The following is an 18,225-nucleotide window of genomic DNA, read 5'->3' on the forward strand; positions in this document are numbered from 1 at the left end:
TGACATGGACCAAGAAGTGGAATTCTGATTAAAGACGCGGTGCTGAGATACGGCACTGGCTCCAGACAGAGATGCAGACACACAGCACAAGTCCTGGTTATGAATTAAGAGCTGATAACACCACATATGAAATGTGGGTGTCCTTCAAAAATCCATGTATGGCCCAGAAGAGCAGCAATGAATTGCACTGGTTACAGAGTGGGTAATTTTCATAATTTTTTCCACTTGTTTTAGCCTGGATTTAGGCCCTTTGACTGTCTCTCTGCATGAACAATTATTGGTCCATTGCAAATGAGTCAAACAAAGAGGAAAATGTTCCTAAGTCACTAAGTTCTGGCAGGTGTCATTGAAATTACACCTGGTCAAGGCTGGAGATCCTCTTTGTGTTAGTCTCTACTAGACACGCTTGCCTTGTGAGTTCAGTCCTCAAGAATTCAGATTTTACCTCCAATACAGGAGAGCAACACCTTATCAGGCATGAGAGATTCCTCCCACAACCATACATAGTAAAGGAATAAATCAGATGGATCACAGCATCCTTGTAGTCTACCTTGTATTATTTCCTCAAACATCTGTTACAGACCACTGTCAAAGAAAGATAATTGCTAGAAAAATGGTCTGACTCAGTGTGGTGTTCTTCATGAATCCTGGGGCAGGAAGAAAATACAAATTAGCTTTGTGCCTTCCTGCCCTTCAGAGGGGGAAACTCTGCATTGTCTCTGTCTTGCTGTAAGTGGAAACAGGCTGCTCATGGAAAGAAAGTCTGTTCTGGGATGAAAACATCTGGCTCAGCTCAGTTTTATCCAGCCCAGGCTGGGATTTGCACCAGTTGTTATCTGAATCTTCTGAGCATTTATTTCTATTCTGCCAAGCCTAGCACCAAGCTTTTATTCATACTGGGATGTTATTCCCAGTGTGTACATCCAGGCACCAAGCTTTTATTCATACTGGGATGTTATTCCCAGTGTGCACATCCAGGCAGTGCTGGGGCAGATGTGGTTGATTGCAATGACAGCTCTGTCTCACCATCAGTAAGGTCAAGGCCAAACTGCAACACATCAATCTCTACCTAAATACATGTGGTCCAGAGAAGCCCATGTCAGTCCTGGGTACAAAGGATTTGAAGGAGAGGATGCCTGTCTTTAGACTGAGCTTTTGCCTTAGCTCCTTAGAGCCAGGCAAAATATTTTAACCTGTACATGCCATGAATATTAGGGGTCAACTCTGCCCCAGGCAGATGGGACTCAAAAGGGATGATGCTACTTGCATCCAGTGGCTCCTTGGATTACCCTTTGCTTCCTAGTGGCATGGAATTGGCCAGGATTTATTTTCCACTGACAGAGGAAATGTCTGTGATGATTTTTTCCCTGTACAGCCAGTTTGGTATGTGTGAGACAAGTCAGGTCACAAGTCAGCCAGAGCAGGATGTTTGCAAAAGACACAGACCCCAAAGAATTTGCCTGCTTTGCTTGTGACTGTAAAGGGTACATGATTCAACATGTTACAGGCACTATCTCGGGAGATTTTGAATGCAATGCTACTCTCCTTCAGTCTAGTATAAAGCTGTTGATTCCTTCCTGGTGATTACAGAAATACAACTGACTCCTTTTTGGTATGAATAAATCCCCAGGGAAGTGAGCTGAATGATGGGGAGAATCAGCAGAGTTCAAATCCCTACGTTTGCTCCTTGCTCCTTTCTGCCAGGTTAAGATTGCTGGATGTACAAATGATTCCTGCACAGAGCTGGTGGCCAAATGCCACCCAAGCTAAGCATCAGAGGCAGAAAAATCAGCTTTGCTTAGAAAGAGAAGGACAAGCATGGAAAATCCCCCTAATTATTGTGACTTGCAGCCAAAAGCACTTGAAAGCAGAATAGTTCATGCTCGTTAAGTAGACTTCGTAGGTTGAAAATGTCGTGTTTAATTAGCAAATCATTTTCTTAAGGTCACACAGACAAACTGGTAAAAGGTACAACATACAGCCACAGCAAGAGCTGTGTGTCAGGGCTGCTGGAAGGAAGCTGAATGTGCAGGAACCTCAGTGGAGATGTGATGATTTAAAGTACTGGCAGAAATTAGTGTGATGGATGACACTGGCTTCAGTAATCTCTTATGCTCACCTATCCCCAGGTCTAAGAGAGAGCATGAGGTGTGATGTGTGAGCAGATTGTGCCTTGGACTGGAGCACACCTTGTCCATCAGGAATGAGCCTGGCCATGTGCACCAGACAGAGTGTCCGAGCCCACTCCCCCAAGCCCAGGGGCTGCCCGAAATCTGGGCTTTACCAGAGGAAGGTATTTCTGAAGGGAACAAATCCAACTGCAGGGTATGTCTGTCTGCTGACATCAGTGGCTCGCTATCACAGATGGAATTGATCCTCAGACAGCTTCATCTGAGCGTTTCTAAAGTCATGTATCCCAACAGTTGGATTCACTCTTCTTGCTGCTCTCCTCCCTTCGTTTTGTTCTCCCTTGTGCCTCTTTCCCGCTCCATACTCTTCCTCCCTGTGCAGATCCCTGGCTCTGCACTCCTCTGCCCCCCTCCTTCTCCCACCACATGTGGAGAGGATGACATGCTCCTGCAGGCACCTCAAAGGCCCGTGTCTGCACTGGGAGCAGAACAGCTTCCTGAGGGAGAGGGGCCAGACAGCGCAGCAGTTCCCTCCTCCTGCTCTGGCTCTGCTTCAGAGGGCCGGGGCAGACAGCCCCGCGCGAGCCGAGCTGCCCACACGGCTCTGTGGAGAAGCAGGGAATGGGCTGGAACTAATCAGGATTACACCACAATTAAATAAAAGACAGAGAGAGAGTGCCCTGTGTAAGGGAAAGAATGGCCATGAGGTCCCTGAGGCCCTGATCTGCACAGAGAAGTACTGCTATAATATCACAGTGCTCTTTATCCCCAGGCATTGCACGTGTTTTCACTAGGACTGTTAATGCTGCCCTCTGTATATCTCAAGCAGAAAAAAAATAGGGTTTTCTACGTGCAGGGTAAGAACTAATATGGTTTTTCAGGGCCTTGTTAATAGTTTAGATAAATTGTTTATGTCCTGCTTCTAGTTCCACTTTACTGCAGACTTCCCAAACTGTTCTGGATTACTTGCTGTGCTCAGATCTCAGGAGACCTGTGAGCAGTTGTTAGCCATGTGTATACTGCTGGCCCATCTTACACACTCCACCTCTTCAGTAGTGGCCAAAATATGCCCTGCAGCTGGTCTGCCTCACTTTCTGTGCTCTGGCTGCTTACAATTTATTTTCTGTAGTAGAGACAATTGTTTTTATTTTCTTGTTTGGTTCACATGCAGCCAGTTCCAGAGAAACGATCCGAAGAAACACAATTTGGTATAATGGTATTTACTAAATATGCACATTTCATGCCTGATTTTATACATCCTGCTAGTTTATGGAGTGCTCCCTAGCACAGGACATCAGGCCAATAGAAAGCTTCCCAACTTTTAAAAAAATACCTCCTCATTGCTCTAAGCCACAACAAAGCACAGGCACTTGTATTCTCTTTCATTGAAGCATAGTTCTTTCATTCACCTGCATCACAAAAGGGACTGGGAATGTTTGTGTATAGTAGAACAACACAGAAAAGAGATTGCTGTGCAGGGCGTGGGGAATTATTTCAGTTTCTCTTCTGCCAGAAATAGTTCATCTGGGTGGAAAGCAGAATAACACTTCTGTGTGAAAGCTATTGGCCACCTATACAGGCAAAGCCCAAGTGGCACCTTTCTTTATGTTATATAAAGTCTTTAAATCCTCCCCATGCCTCAGAGCAAAGGGCTGAAGGGAGCAATGTTTTCTGATACATTTCTTTTAAAACTAGTCCAAAGCACACTTTTTTTTTTTAATAATGTCATGCTTACATATCTTATATTTTATTGGAGGAAGTCCTTTTCTGAATGTCAGCCACCTGAGCCCAGCAGAAACATGAGCTCTGGCTTTGGGGTGACCCTGGGGGTCTGAGAGCTGTCTGCTGTCAGGTGCTGCTGCAGATGAGCAGCCACAGGGCCGGGGGAGTTTCCAGTAAAGGCAGTTTCAGTCTCTCACATATGAGCTCCAGACAGACTAACCACAACCACAGGCTATGGCAACTGTGGCAGCAGTGGAGAGGAAGCAAGGAACATCTGGCCTTTGACTTCCTTTAAAGAGATTTGGGGGCAGGTTGTTCTCATTTCCCCCTCCCCTCTCTGTTGGCTCTCAGGGCTGCTCCGTGGGACTCAGAGACAGAAACCACACACCTCGTGGTGCCAGACCAGACAGACACCAGGGTCAGCCCAACCTCTGCTGTGCCTTCATGAGGATGTGGCTGAAAAAGGGAGGGCTGCCTTCTGCCATGACCATCCTTACACAGCCTTTCTCCTTCTGTCCATTCATGGAGGTAATTTCTGCAGTTTCCATCTCACCCTGCTCCCCCAGTTGAACACACCCACACCTGAGGACACAAAACCAGCTCCATTCACAAGACACATCTTGGGCAATTAGCAATTTGCTGGGCAGGATGTCACCTAGCCAAATAAGCCTCTTTGTCTGCATTTTTTTTGGTTTTTTCTTCCTAGCTGATAAGAGCTGTGGTTTGCTTAATTATTAGTATATTTTTTTCCCTCCCTTTTATTCTAAGGAAAAATATTGGAAGTACAGGATCCTTTAGAAAGAATGAAATGTAGCAAACACATTAGGAACAGGGATCAGCAGAGGCTGAATTAGGCAAGCCCACTAGAAGTGACATTTAACTCTCCTGACAGTGCTCAGGAGCAGAACCCTAAGGATGTCTTTATCACTGCCTCTTACAGAAGTAGGGAAACTGAGGCAGGAATCAGTGAATTGACTCATTGAATGGCAATCAAAAGGCCAGTGTAATGTTAGGAATTGAGCCACAGTGTCTTGAATTCCACTCCAGAGGTCTCTTCACAGGGACATGGTGCTCCTGGGTTTGGGTGTTGCCTGGTTTCTGTGTTACTCTGTCTGCACAGGAAGCAGTTTACTTAAGACGTGAATAAACGTGAATAGTGCTCAGAGTTGATTTTTTTTTTTCACCCTGTTTTCTTTTTAAAGGACAGTCTCCCAAAATAAATGTTCCCTTGAGTCAGTTCAAGTTCTGCTAGGAAGAGTTTCCACAGAGTAAAGACCTTTACCATTGGAAGTGGACAAAAGGGTGAGTCAAATTTTTTTTAAAAAACTAGCCCATGATCATATAACTTGCTATATTAGGAATTTGTGTAATTGAGTCTTCTGCTCAGTAACTTCTGAGAATAGCCAGTATAGATACTTCAGGGAAAAACAACCCTGCCCTCCCTTTCACCTGCCCCTGGGTGTCTATAAAAGACAATTGTGTAACATTCATTTCTCTGTAATTTCAACTGTCTCTTTGGGACCAACAGTGTTACCCTTCCAGCCTTTTCACTGCTACCTAAAAATGGTCTAACTTTAATTTTGGCTTCCCAGCTGAGGTTCCCACGGCCTGTAACAAAGGGCTACTTGACACATATGCAGCACTGCCCTTTCCCCAGTGCCTTCCCTGGTGCCTCTGGTATGTCTTTTCCCCAGGCTTGGGCAGTTTGTCCTGAGCAACTCAGTGCTGTGACTTTCCATCCCTTAAGTGCTTCTCTCTGCTCTGACTCACTAATATGACCTGACTGTAGCTTCTTTATTGCTTAACTTACACTAATTATTGTCACAAGGGCAGCACTGGTCAGGCACCTCCCTGTTGCATCAGAATGCACTTTCTAAACCGTGGTGTCAGGCCAGGAGAGAATCCCAATGACCAATGTCATCATCAAAGTGAGTGTCTGTATGTCACTCTCTCCTTGCCATGCTGAAGAAAGGAAAGAGAATGGGAACTGGAGGGGAAAACAGTTTGGAGATAAAGGAGTTAATACCTCAAATACCTTTAGGAAGGGAGGAGAGTGTGAGACAGACAAAGGGTGGGAAATGCAGTTTCCTGATGGAAGAACTTTGGCTGACATATTTGCTGTGAGTAACACAGACCTAGTGACCTGTGTCTGATAGCTATTTATAACTGCTATTTATAACAATGATTCCCTTATCATGAGGCCATGGTTGGTGTCTGCACACCAAGCAGGGGGAGAAATCAAGATAGAAGTGATGTTTTTGCAACGAAAATAAGCAAATTGCCAAGAAACCCTCTTCTCTGTGAGTGAGGCCGTGGTCCAACATGTAATCAGAATCAGAGAAAGGACTCTTGCTCTGCTCCACATACTGTGTAGATCAAAGGAATTAAATACAAGGTGTCAATGGTTCTTCACCAGAGCACATAGATCCATGACACTATCCCTTTTGGGAGGCATTCCCTAACTAGGCTGGGAGCAGTACCTGAGGTGAAAAAGCAGCCAGCAAGTGTCTCACTGGGACATTGCTGCTCTGTTGTGTGGCATGGACACACGTGGTTTGAAGTTCACAAGAGCTGCCTAAACAAGACAGATTGCCCACAGTGTAGAAAGGTGTTCTTGCTTTACACTGTCATTTGCTGTCTCTTTGTCTATGGCATCAGATAGCTAGCACTGAAAATGGGAAATGTGCAAAGTTTAGGGGTAAAATTCCTTTTAAAAAATTATGAGACAAAAGGTAGTTGTGTAAAGCAGAATTAGCTTTTGTGTGCATCTACGAATTTCTCAGCAATCTTTAACAATAGAAAGTGTGTTGGATCTAGTTTCTTTGTATCATTTCCTTCCTTCCCAATCCTAAGAATTCCCTAGCAATCTTATCATACTGCTAAAGTTGTGCTGCATCACACAATTCCATATCAGCCTTAAATGCTGTAATCATGATGTTCCTCCTTGTTCCTGAGCTGCTGTAGTTTGTAGGGAGTCCCTGGCTGTGAAACAAGTGGAAAGTTCTCAGACCTGAAAACTACTGCATATCCACATAGGTACTACTTTCCTGTTAGCTATTTACACCTGTACAGATCCCTTTGTAGCAGTGAAGTTGTGTGAAAGGCCATAGTAAAAGACAGAGGAGTTACTGGAATCCCATGGAGATTACAGTCTGGTTTCACAGATAATGACTAATAGCAGTCCTCTAAAGGAAGACCTCAGAAAGGCCTGTAATTTAACATGCTGATGTTCCTAATGGTTCCCTGAGTAGGACTACCTGCTTCCTACCTTTGTCAACCTGCAGCCATTGTTCTGTGTGATAAATGCACTGATAGCAACAGTTGGTGCTGAGTCTTCCCTGGCCCAGCTGTCAGGACCGTAGCAGAGGTGAGAAATCTTTTACCTGGCATACATGGTGTGAAATGCAGTGGGAATCTCTGCACCCAATATGGTCAGGAAAAAATTGAAGCTTGCATTGAGAAGTTTTTTTGCCTTTTTTTTTTTTTTCTTTCTTTTGACATTTTTATTTCTGTGCTCCACTATTAATTAAATGGTCATGTTAAGAAACTAATGCTTTTACATTAAATAACTTTGAATAGGAATAGCACTTGGCCTAATCTTAAAACTACAGCAAGGGACTGGAGGAAGGAAAGAACCCAGTAAAGCTTTGCCAGCCCAGAGTGGGTGAGAGATGGCTGCAAACCCACCAGGCTTTCTCACTCCCAGGACCAGGCCAGTGCATTTAAGCCTGTTCTCTCCCAGTCCTTGAGCATCTGCTGCTCTGAGAGGGGAAGGTGTTTTTACCATTCAGCCAAGTGGCAGTGCTTGTGTGGCAAGAGAATGACTCAAAAACGCCTGGGAAGCTGTGGTGAGGGTGATGACATCACTGGGCGTCACTACAGCAATCTGCATAAGCTCATTGAAAGATAAATCTTAATAACAAGATAGAATACAGTGATACAGATCTCCAGCAGTAAGCCTGGGGAAGCGTGGAGGCTTTGGGAAGCATGAAGGGAAAACGTGCATGGACACACCCAGGATCTGATGCTCTTAGGCAAGCCTGGGCCTTTGGGTGTATGGGACCCATCACCTGAGCTGAGGGATTGGTGCCAGGGAGGGGTGGCCCTGCAGGCAGGACAGCTTATTATTCTCCAGGTATGGTGAAAGGACTTCATACAGCCCAGAGAGAGCTGGTTGTGTCACTGCTGTCCCTGGATGGGAATAAGGGAAGCCCAAGCACAGCTGCAGAGACAGCTGAACAGAGGCTGTACAGCTCAGCACAGAGCTCTGGGAAATCTCCCTGAACTTGGCATCAAGGCCTTGCTGCAGCTGCAAGGACTGTCCCCCATCCATCTCCCCACACAAAGGGGCCGCATACTTTTGTCAGCCCTATCATCTTTAAAGCCTTGAAGCCAGCTGCTGTCCTGCTGCTGAGGGGGTGGGAAGGAGCAGTGGGGATACTCAGTTCTTGTGGATTCCAGTTCTGATTAGTGTTTCCTCTGCTCACCGGGAAGGACTGGGAGCAGCGCACACCAGCCATGACCACTGCATGTGCAGGCTTCCTCAGCTTGGTTCACTGTGCTGCCACTTCTTTCTCTGTCTAAATCCAGTTCAAGTGCCTGGGCTGACATAATTTCTCACAGGTCAGATGGGCACAAAGCGAGGGGAGAGGCCTTGATGACAAATCATAGAACTGATTGCTGGCAGTGAGGCCTCCCACTAGAAGTCTTCCAAGACCTGCAAGTCACTGGCCTGCATTGTCTGTTCCTGTCCCTCCAAAGACTGGATTCACTTTATAAAAAAGGCAGCAGATACCTGAAAGCAGAGACCCCTGGCATCCATGTTTCCTTAAAAACCTGCTAGGAAAAAGGCACATTTTCCCAGCGAAAGCACTGGAGGATTCAACTCCTTGACCTTTCTCTGACTTCTAGGATGAGCTAACATTTGGGCAGTTTACTTTCTGCTGGCATAATCCATCTCTGAGTGACAGTGACATCTCTGTGTCCAGGGCTGAGGTTTGTAGGTCAGATGTTTGCCCGGTGTGTGGGATTCCCTGGAGAAAGTACCGTGTTCCTGCAGGCTGTTATTAAAGCCAATTATGTCTGTAAAAATTTCTTTCCGGGTGGAAGGTTGAGGTGTTTCATGACATGTAAGTCACACAAAGGACACAGATGGGTATTTATTGCCACAGGAGTCCAACCTCACTCTTCCCCTCCTGCTCCCCCACCATCACCTGCAGAACCGGTTCTCCCCTCCCCGAGGCAGTAACCTAAAACCTTGTGTAGCAAGATGGAGAGAGGAGAGGGAAGAGCAGTCATGTCCAGCTCTTGATGTGACACTCCTTTCCCCCAGGGGCTGAAGGAAGATTTGACATGGAAACTTCCTTCATCCTGTTATCAGCGACTTGATCCCATGGCTCTGCCTGCTGTCTCCGGGCTGTCCCAGGGGTGTCTCAGAGGTCTGGGATGTTAACAGCCTCCAGGCACGACTGAGCCACACTGATAACAGCACCAGAGAGCCACTGCCTGCTGAGAAGCATAAGCAGTTAAAACCCTGCCTGATTCCTGTATCAGTGCCAAGATGGAATCAAAATCATCTTGTGAGCCTACTCTAGGGGTGCAGTTCCCACAAGGAAACCAGAGAGATGGCTGAAAGCTCAGGCTCCTGGGCCAAAAATTGTACTTCCATCCCATTTCAGCCCAAGAGATGAAAGAGATCCATAGGTATTAACCCTCCACTAAATCAGTTTTATCCATAAACAGGCCAATATTCTGGAACATATCATTCTGTAACTCTTCTGTTTTCTCAGCTAGATCTTTATCTGACCTCGTCAGCTCAGGACAATGTCACCCAAATATTGCTTAACAGTGGGCTGCACCTATGTTGCATAAAATTGAATTAATTACAAGGAGCTGCAGAGGTTGTATATCCAGTAATGCCTTACTGCCTCACACCTGAGCAGCTGCAGGCTCACTGCACTCATGTTCTCTTGTATTCAAGAGGTGGTACAGGTGCTGATTTGTGTTCCTGTCATGACTTAGTCAGTTCTTAGACTTGTGAGAGAGTTGCTTCCACTCAGTCGTGCCAAGCTGTCAGTAGAGTTTCACTGTGAATTTTATCTGCTGAATATGGATGGTTTTGCTGTTGTGACAGAATGGAAATTTGCCTACATCTCAGGCAGTGGCTGAGCCATTCAGCTGCTCTTCACTCTCTTCATCGCGTGTGGCAACAGGTAAAATCAAATTTATTCTTGAATTCCCAGTGAGATGTGGTCAGTGGAGCTCAGGTATAGGATTAGACAGTGATCTTGACTGTTGTTGTGTCCCATTCCCAAAACCCCCACTCCCACTGATAGGGCAGCTTCTTCCTATCTCCAATTAGTTGTGATTTCTGCCCTCAGGGCTGTGGTACCTACGTGGAGCACTTTGATGTATAAATAACGTGGCACCTCATCACTTTTGAATGTTGTTTATACCCCACTGCTGCCACGTCATGTGCCAAGGTTATAAATATGCTACTGCGTCTAGACTGTATCTAAACTTGGCTTTGGGCACCCAGATTCATGAGAGTAGTGGTTTCATCTATTAGCACAAAGGGGGTGCCCCAAAGTGTTTGATCAGGGGTCCAGAGGAGGCTTGGCAAGAGACTGCTCTCCTCCTGCCATGCCAGAGCAGCACTGGCCCCACTTTCCAAGGGGGCCTTGGAAACTCTCTTCCTCCCCTGCTCCAAAGCTGCTGGGCACCCAGCCCAAAGGAAATACCTGACCTTATCCTTTCCTGATGTGCTTCAATGCACCATTGAGTGCAAGAGGTCCGAAACATCACAGACTCACCTTCACCAGCCCAGACAGATCCAAGCTGAGGCTGGGCTGGGGCTGGCAAGGCAGGCTGAGATACCAGAGGGGTGGCAAATGGCTGTAAGACTGAGCTGGGTAGGAAGAATAAACAAGCATGAGCTGCCTGTTAAAGCCATGCTGATAGAGCTGCAGCAGGAACCTCAGCTAGTAAATACAGAGTCACAAGCAAAGCTGATGTATTTTCCCATGCAACATGAGAGTAATAATATGTATTTTGACTAAGGACAGTGAACCACTTCGGGCCAGATTGTCTGTAGCTATGTAAGGGAGACTGTGTGAACTCCTTCCCGCTCCTGGGTTTTGTTTGGAGGCTGAGAACACTCTTGGCATATCGTGGGGCTGTTCCATGATGGACGACTGACAGAACCAGGGATCACATCTCACATCGGAGCACTGGCTGTAAATACATTTTGGGCCAACACTGGTGAAATCTCACTGGACTGTAACCTTAGTCAGCAGCATGTGAGTCCTTAAGCTGCCTAATTGCTGCACAGCATTGCTCCTCTCTGACAAAGGCCACAGCATTCCCTGAAGGAATGGGGAATTGGGACAGACTTTTTGTGGCTCGACTGTGAATGTAGAACATCTCACTGTGGTTGTGGCATGCAGGCAGGGCTGCAAACTGCAGGGAGCACAGGGATGCCAGTCAGTCCCTGAGGAGACCCTGATGATTTATGGGATGCAGCTAACTTCTACAGGCCTTGGAAAGGTAAACCTGTGGTCATGATATACCAAGCAGCAACACTGCCAGAACTGTGTTTGGCTTGGGAGATGAGCTCATTTGATACAAAGGCTGTAGAAAAGGGACACCAGACTTGATATGACCCCTTTACCCAGATGACATTCCCCGTGACTTCAGTGAGTTGCCTGAATTATTAATCCCGTATTAGCAGTCTGGGATTGCTGAGTGCCTGCCACAGCCTTCATTCCAGCTGCTTAACCCCTTGCAGGGACTGAAAGGCTCCGTGTGTTGAGTTCTTGTATCCAGCTCAGGCAGTGGCTCCGGAGGACAGAGTGTGTACTGCAGGATTATCTGTTTGGCTGTAGGTTCTCCCAGTGTGTGTCAGAGCACGTCCTTTCCCAGAGGATACAGCCCAGGGCCTGCCTTTGCAGGTAGGGGGGAGGTTCCAGAGGGGGTGGTGTGAGCTGGGCTGCCTTTGCCTCGTGGCTTTGCACGTGTTTGGAGAAGCTGGAGGGTGTGAGGAGTGGGGGGGATGCTGTGGATTTTGTGTCAGGCACTGTGTGCTGAATGAGGTGCCTGCCCAGGAATCTGGCTGGGGATGTTTCTCCTCCAAGCTCTCCAATATTCTGGGATGTCCTGGGGAGGCTGCAAAGCTCATTTCCTCAGCGCCTGGCACTCAGTCTGCTTCCCAGCTCTCCAGCAGCCATGTGAAGCTGCAGGGAGGCCATGAGGTGAGGCATGTTTGAGCTGTTACCTGGGCAACAGCTAAACACTGACTTCAGATAATAATTGTAAAATAACTTAACATCAGGGTGATGAGGCAGGGGGAGAGGGGGGCTGCCACTGCCCGTGGTCCCAGGGAGCCCCATAAAATCCTCATGAAACGCTACTTGTGCAAGCCAAATTGGCTGAAGCCCAACCTGTGCTCAGAGTTCTTGACAAACTGTACCCAGGCAGAGGCTGTGGTGTCCTGATCCTTTCAGGTGGCCTCCTGCACCATCACATCCAGTCACCTGCTACTGCCTGCCACCCCTCTGTGTTGCCTTTGGCTTTGATGAGGCTCTGGATGACTCTATGAAACACATCCAAGGGGAAAGATTTACACAGAGACTGTTTCTCAAGGATCCCTGAGGCAGTACCTCTTGGCACACTCCTCAGAGTCTCTGAGCAGCAATCTGGCTCTCCTGCACCAAAGAAATTGCTGGACTTTAGTCAGTGAGAGGTTACTTTTGTGGTTCATCTTTGAAAATAACAGCAAAAGAAAGGAAGAGCACTAGGGCAGGTTACAACTCAGCCAGTGTTGGACCAGTGCTGGGGCTGGGTATGTGGGTATGTGTGTGAGTAGCTGGGCAGAGAATGACCTTGTTCTGCATGGAATTAGCCTTGGTACTGTGAGCATGGCTCAGCCAGGACTTGCATCTTGCTGTGCTGGGATTGAAGTTTGGCTTGGGAAGCAGAAGGCTGACCCTGGGTTTTTAGATGCCTCAGAAATGGGAGGAAGGGAGGAAAGAGCAGCTGTCTGTGGAGAAAGTGGCAGCCTTTCCTCCTTGTGTTCTCTGCCTGTGCCCCTGAATAAGAGGAACCAAGATTTTCTGCAGCTTTGCCCTCCATGCCCAAGTGACAATCTGTGGTCAGCTCATGTACAGTTCATCAGGTGCAGAGAACACGTGAGGTACTGCAGGGATGGTTGCTGCAGTTTGCCCTGCCTGGCTGGATTGTATTTTCTAAGGATGTTACGCACGAGCTGAACAACAAAACCGAGGCAGAGGTGCCCCAGTCTGGTCACACACCCCCAGCACACTGAGGATCCAGGGCCAGGACAAGGTTCTTCTGGCACAGCAGCGATGCCAAGACGAACCGAGGGGTTTTGCACAGTGTGTAAAGCATGACATAAACCTGTACCTAAGCACTCAGCCACTCTGCATCATGTACATGTGACAGTGCAGGACTTAGTAATTGTTTGCTGCTCCCAGATTTACTGGAAAATGCCTTGACCAGGGCAGGCTGTATAATAGAGTCACTACAAATGACGAGCACTGTTGTGTCTCTATGGTAAAGCTGGCCCTGGTGAGGACTCGCTTCCTGACAGATGGAGCTGCAGCATTAGGTAGTCATGGGAGGGATGGGACTGGATTTGACAAGCAGCATGAGGTCACTTTTTCAGTCCCCTTTGGGTGGGATATATCCACAGGCTGCCGTTTGCCTTGAATGCAGTGACTAATTTATTTTTTAAAATCTGCTTGTGCTGCTTCCCCTTCCCTCTTAACCCATTCTCATCCCTTGCCTTTCCTCATTGTTTCGGTCAGAGATGACAAAGAAGTGTGAACTACATCAAATAATGTCATTTGCTAAGGAGCCACCTGTTTCTCACAGTAGCCAACATACAACAAGCTCACACACTCTCACAGGCGTCTCTACACATCCACAACATAAAAATAACTCTACTTCTTTTACCAGCCTCATCCCCTTAGACTGTGAACCATGTAGGTCTTGACAATGGGATTAAAACTGCAATGGAATCCTGAGGATTAGATAAAAAGGTATCCCAAGGGCAGTGGCATTTAGGGCACATTTCAGCACAGCTGTCAGAAGAGCTGGTGAACCAACAAGACTGAAGTGCCCACAGCACAAAGACCTCACCTGGCTCCAGGTTTCATTTCCCATGAGCCACAATAAATGGCACAGTAAGAAAAGGGGTGGGCTGGCCACTGACCACAGGCCAGTAGATAGATTTGTGCTGGGACTGCAGAGAGCCTGGATCTGTCCTGCTCTGCCTCTCCTGCATGTGAAGAAAAGAGCAAGAGAAGGAGAAAGGAAATTAACACAACAGAGGACTTGACATAAAAGTGTTTTATATCATCTCCTATAAAACAACCCATAAATCCCTGCCCTCCTGCTCCACCCCTCACATGTTTTTAATTTTGCTGGCTGGCTGAAAAGCAGAGAAGTGGAGGGTACAAAGCACATATTCTTGGTGGGAGAGGCTCCCCCATTCCCTACACGCTTCCTACTCACACCTTGTCCCTGTGCCTACAGCACGGCACTCTCTCCTCCTGAGGAATCCCAGCATGGAGGAATTCAGCATCTGTCTGCCATTTGCATGACTCTAATTCCTCCCACTTGGGAGGAATCTCTGCCCCTCCACCAGCACCCTCTGCTCAGTGCAGGGAAAGGCACTGGCTTGGGCAGAACTTCTCAGCCACCAGCACAAACCCCCAGGTAACTGGAACACAGAGTCGAGCCAAAATAACAAATTTCCTTTAGACTGTCACTAGGACACCTTTCAGGAGGAAGCACATTCCAGGCTGGTGGCCCCAGCAGAGCAAGAGCTCCAAAGTCTTGCATGCACAACACACACCAGTGCAACCCCTGACAGGCAGTGTAGAGTCCTATCTCACCGAGTCCTGGCTGCCAGGGAATGAACAGCTCACCTGGGGGCCACAGCTCCAAACAGCCTGGGTGGGTGTCTCTGGGTGGGCTGGATGGCAGTGAGGAAGCTCTGGCATCGGTGACACGGAGGCAGCCCTTCAGCATCGGGAGAAAGGGAAGAGCTTTGAAAGATCCTCCTGTCCAGACTTGGTCCCAAAAGAAATCCTGAGATGTTTCAGGGCATTGCAGGTTATTCTGGAGTTCTTGGGGAAAGCGGGTGAGGAATTTTCTAGAAGGATCTGGTGACCGACAGCTTCAAATTTATAGAAAAAGAGGCAGGGCCCATAAAACTGCAACAATAGGACACAGAGTCCTTGAGGGTTTATTGCTGTATTGCAAAGAGCCATGTTGGCTCACTGTTCCTCTATCCAGATTGTAACGTTGCAGAGCATTTTTAAATGGAAATTCCCATCCACTAAATAAAAAACAAACCTAAGAAAAAAATATGTTCAAATTGTAGCAATTACTGCTTTTGTTCCCATAAAACGTAATCCAAGTCTTGGGCTGTTAGACCAAATCTTTTTAAAGCCATGCTGGACAGAAGATTAACTGAGATAAATCTGAAGGTCACCCAGAGCTTTCATGTTGTAGTTAGAGTGGTAATTTCAGGGGGTCTGTGCACAGACTTCATGGCACAATCAGCATGTCAGGGATGAGGTAAAGAAAGTAGTCCTGGAATAACCCAAAGAACCTTGTACAGTAAGACATAGAAAATGCTTGGTTACAACCTTGTTACTTAATTCTGGAGTGAGGACAGCAAAGATCAAGACACAGGAAAGGTTGGAAAGGATTGTTTAAAGCTCAGCTAATGATAATAAAAAAGCACATGTGGAAGGTAATAAAACTGATGGGATGGGCAGCCATTTTACTGAGCACTTTATGCTGATGTTAGCTAATAAAACAGCAGAGCATTTGTAACTGAGCTTGTCTCCTGTGCATTCCACCCTCACTTAGATTATTTAATTCCTCTTTAAAAAAACCCCACTCCTTATTTTTAAGGGAAAGATTAAATCGAGTGATGACGTGCAAATCCAGGGAGGTGAGAGGTATTGTTGAGATGAAGGATATTTCATGGCATTCTTGCAGGTATTTTGTTAGTTAAACTGCAGAGAAGCAGAAACACAGGAAACAGAGATATTCAGAGCACTGTCACATTGAAAATTTTCCTCACCATGTTTCTGCTATAATTCCAGTTGAGGGATGACAAGAGCATGTAGGTGGTGCAGGTTGTCACCATGATTTTAGGGTTTGAATTGGAAGCAACTCTATTCTGCTGTGTAACAACACACTGTTCACTTGCATTATACATTGTCTTTAGACCTCAGCAAGGACCAATGTCCCTCATGGCTTGTCCAGTTCTGACAGTTTGATTTGGGAGGAAGGGAAAGAGGTGTTGTGGGAAGGTGCAGGGTATGGTTAGTGACTCTCATGCTTTGCTGTGCTGGATCTGGAACATTCTCAGACTGGCGTGTTGCCCTGGGAGGGTGGGAACCACCAAACTGGACCCTGCACCTTTTAAGTTCCCCACCCAGCCCACTCCCCATTCACAAGATGTTTGATCCCTGAGCTCACTCCTGAATGGGGTCCAGGTAGCTCCTTCATGCTTCAGCTGCTCATCCTGGAGCCCTGGATCACAGGCTCTCTTCCCATATGTTTCCTATTAATCCCAGCCTTGCCTGCAGAGAAGGCTATGAGGATGGAGGGAAGGGGGTTCACAGAGAGGGATGCTGCTATTTTTTTCCATTGATCCCCTTTTCATTCTCCAGAAATCATGATTATTTCTGACTATATTTGTCTATATACCCTATATTTGGCTATTTAGGCTACATTTTTACTGAACTGCCAAGGCTGGAATAGCTCTGCTCACCCACTGCACTTCAATAATGCTGGTTCTTGGAAAAAGGCTCTCATGGGCTCCTGGTATTCCCCACAGACCTCTGGAAGCTTCATGTATCCTTCAGAGGGAAAGCTATTGAGATATCTCAGCACTGTGCTACAGGTCATCCTTACCACAGTGTGAAGCCACCAGTATTTTCTGATGTTTCCAGCAGAACCAGAGGTGGCCTTCCCACGGTCAGTGGTGGTGGCTCTCTGAGTCAGCAGGGATCCAGGTTGTCCACAGGCCAGTTCTGAACAGCCTCCCAGTAACCAAGGGCTCTCAGGGCTCTCAGTCACTCGTTCCCACTGATCACACCTCCTGTTCTTCTAGAGAGAAAAAACAAAAGACTGAATTCTTGGCCTTAGTGGCATCCTCTCACCTCAAGCTCCTGAATTCAGTTCCGTGTTAGTGTGGAAAAAATGTCTTTTGCCAGTTACAATTTTACCCACTTTCCCATCCCCTTGAATGCCCGTGTTGTTCCTGTGCTGCCAGGCTGCTGCTCCCCTGGTGGCTCAGCCTGCAGTGGCAGAATGACCAAGCAGCTGCTCCTTGGTGTCTTGGCCCTGGAGGTGGAACTAAACCTATTTTAGCCATGGCAACGTGTTCAGAATCAGAGGCCAAGTCATGTAAGAACCCAAGACTCCATCCAGAACATCCAGGCACAGCTGACTGAGGGAGTACATGTTGTGACAGATAACTGCTGACCTTTGGGCAAGGCAGTCCCTGCCCTGGCCTCATCCCTGCTTGATCATTTTGTGCCCACTGTCTTGGTGCTTCAGCTTTCCACATGGAAAACAGGAGGAGTCAATAATCCCTCACTGCAAAATGAGACAGATAGAAGGAATTCAAATATGCAGGTGCATTTTATAGCCTTTAGGATGCCCATCAAATCACTTGAAATGCTCTCAACAAAATCTTGCTGACAGAATAGCCACGTGATGTGTCTCTTCATTATGTTCTTGGACGCCACGTAGTCTTCACTGTGACTTTGGATAGATACTCTTTTGGACACACACTTCTCCCAAGGATGCTCCTAAAATCTGAGCAATGACCTCAGCCATTCTTAGGGCAGATGAGTGCTATTGGGATGCTCATCACCACCAGAGAGATTTCTTTGATGGTGTTCCTGGCAGGGATGCACTTTGGAAAGAGTATCAGCCTCCCACTGACATGCACTTAAGCAGGCTTCTAGATTCCTTTCACCAGGTGCTTTGGCTGCTCTAAGTTCAAGCCTTCAGTGTTTTCAGGAAAGAAACATAATTCCTCATGCTCCTGCTTGACTGTGTTGCTGGTTTTAAAATAGCAGGGTTGCAGGCACCTATCTGCTGTGTTGGACTGTTTTACCAATATTTCACCAATCTGAGGACTTGAGATACATCTGCTACAGGGATGTCAGACCCAGCTCCAGCTGCACCCAGAGGAAAAACAGTAACTGACTGCAGTGGGAGCTGGATTGGGACCTAAAACAGTGAGTGCAGTGGTGCTGCAATGTCTTTCATCTCCAAGATGCTGGGTGAGATCCAGACTAGGCTGGTAATGGTTGGCAAG

At 47.0% G+C, this 18,225-nt stretch overlaps 1 long non-coding RNA gene across 1 annotated transcript; it reads right to left on the minus strand.

The window, feature by feature from the left end:
• Positions 1–8,995: 8,995 nt before the first annotated feature.
• LOC135425833 (uncharacterized) lies at positions 8,996–17,404 on the minus strand. The gene is made up of 2 exons (XR_010435776.1): positions 14,801–17,404; positions 8,996–14,148 (listed from the first exon to the last, which is right to left on the minus strand). It is a non-coding gene; the product is annotated as an uncharacterized LOC135425833 (long non-coding RNA).
• Positions 17,405–18,225: the final 821 nt, after the last annotated feature.

The sequence above is a fragment of the Pseudopipra pipra genome, chromosome 22, assembly GCF_036250125.1.
Source record: "Pseudopipra pipra isolate bDixPip1 chromosome 22, bDixPip1.hap1, whole genome shotgun sequence".
Lineage (NCBI taxonomy): Eukaryota > Metazoa > Chordata > Aves > Passeriformes > Pipridae > Pseudopipra > Pseudopipra pipra.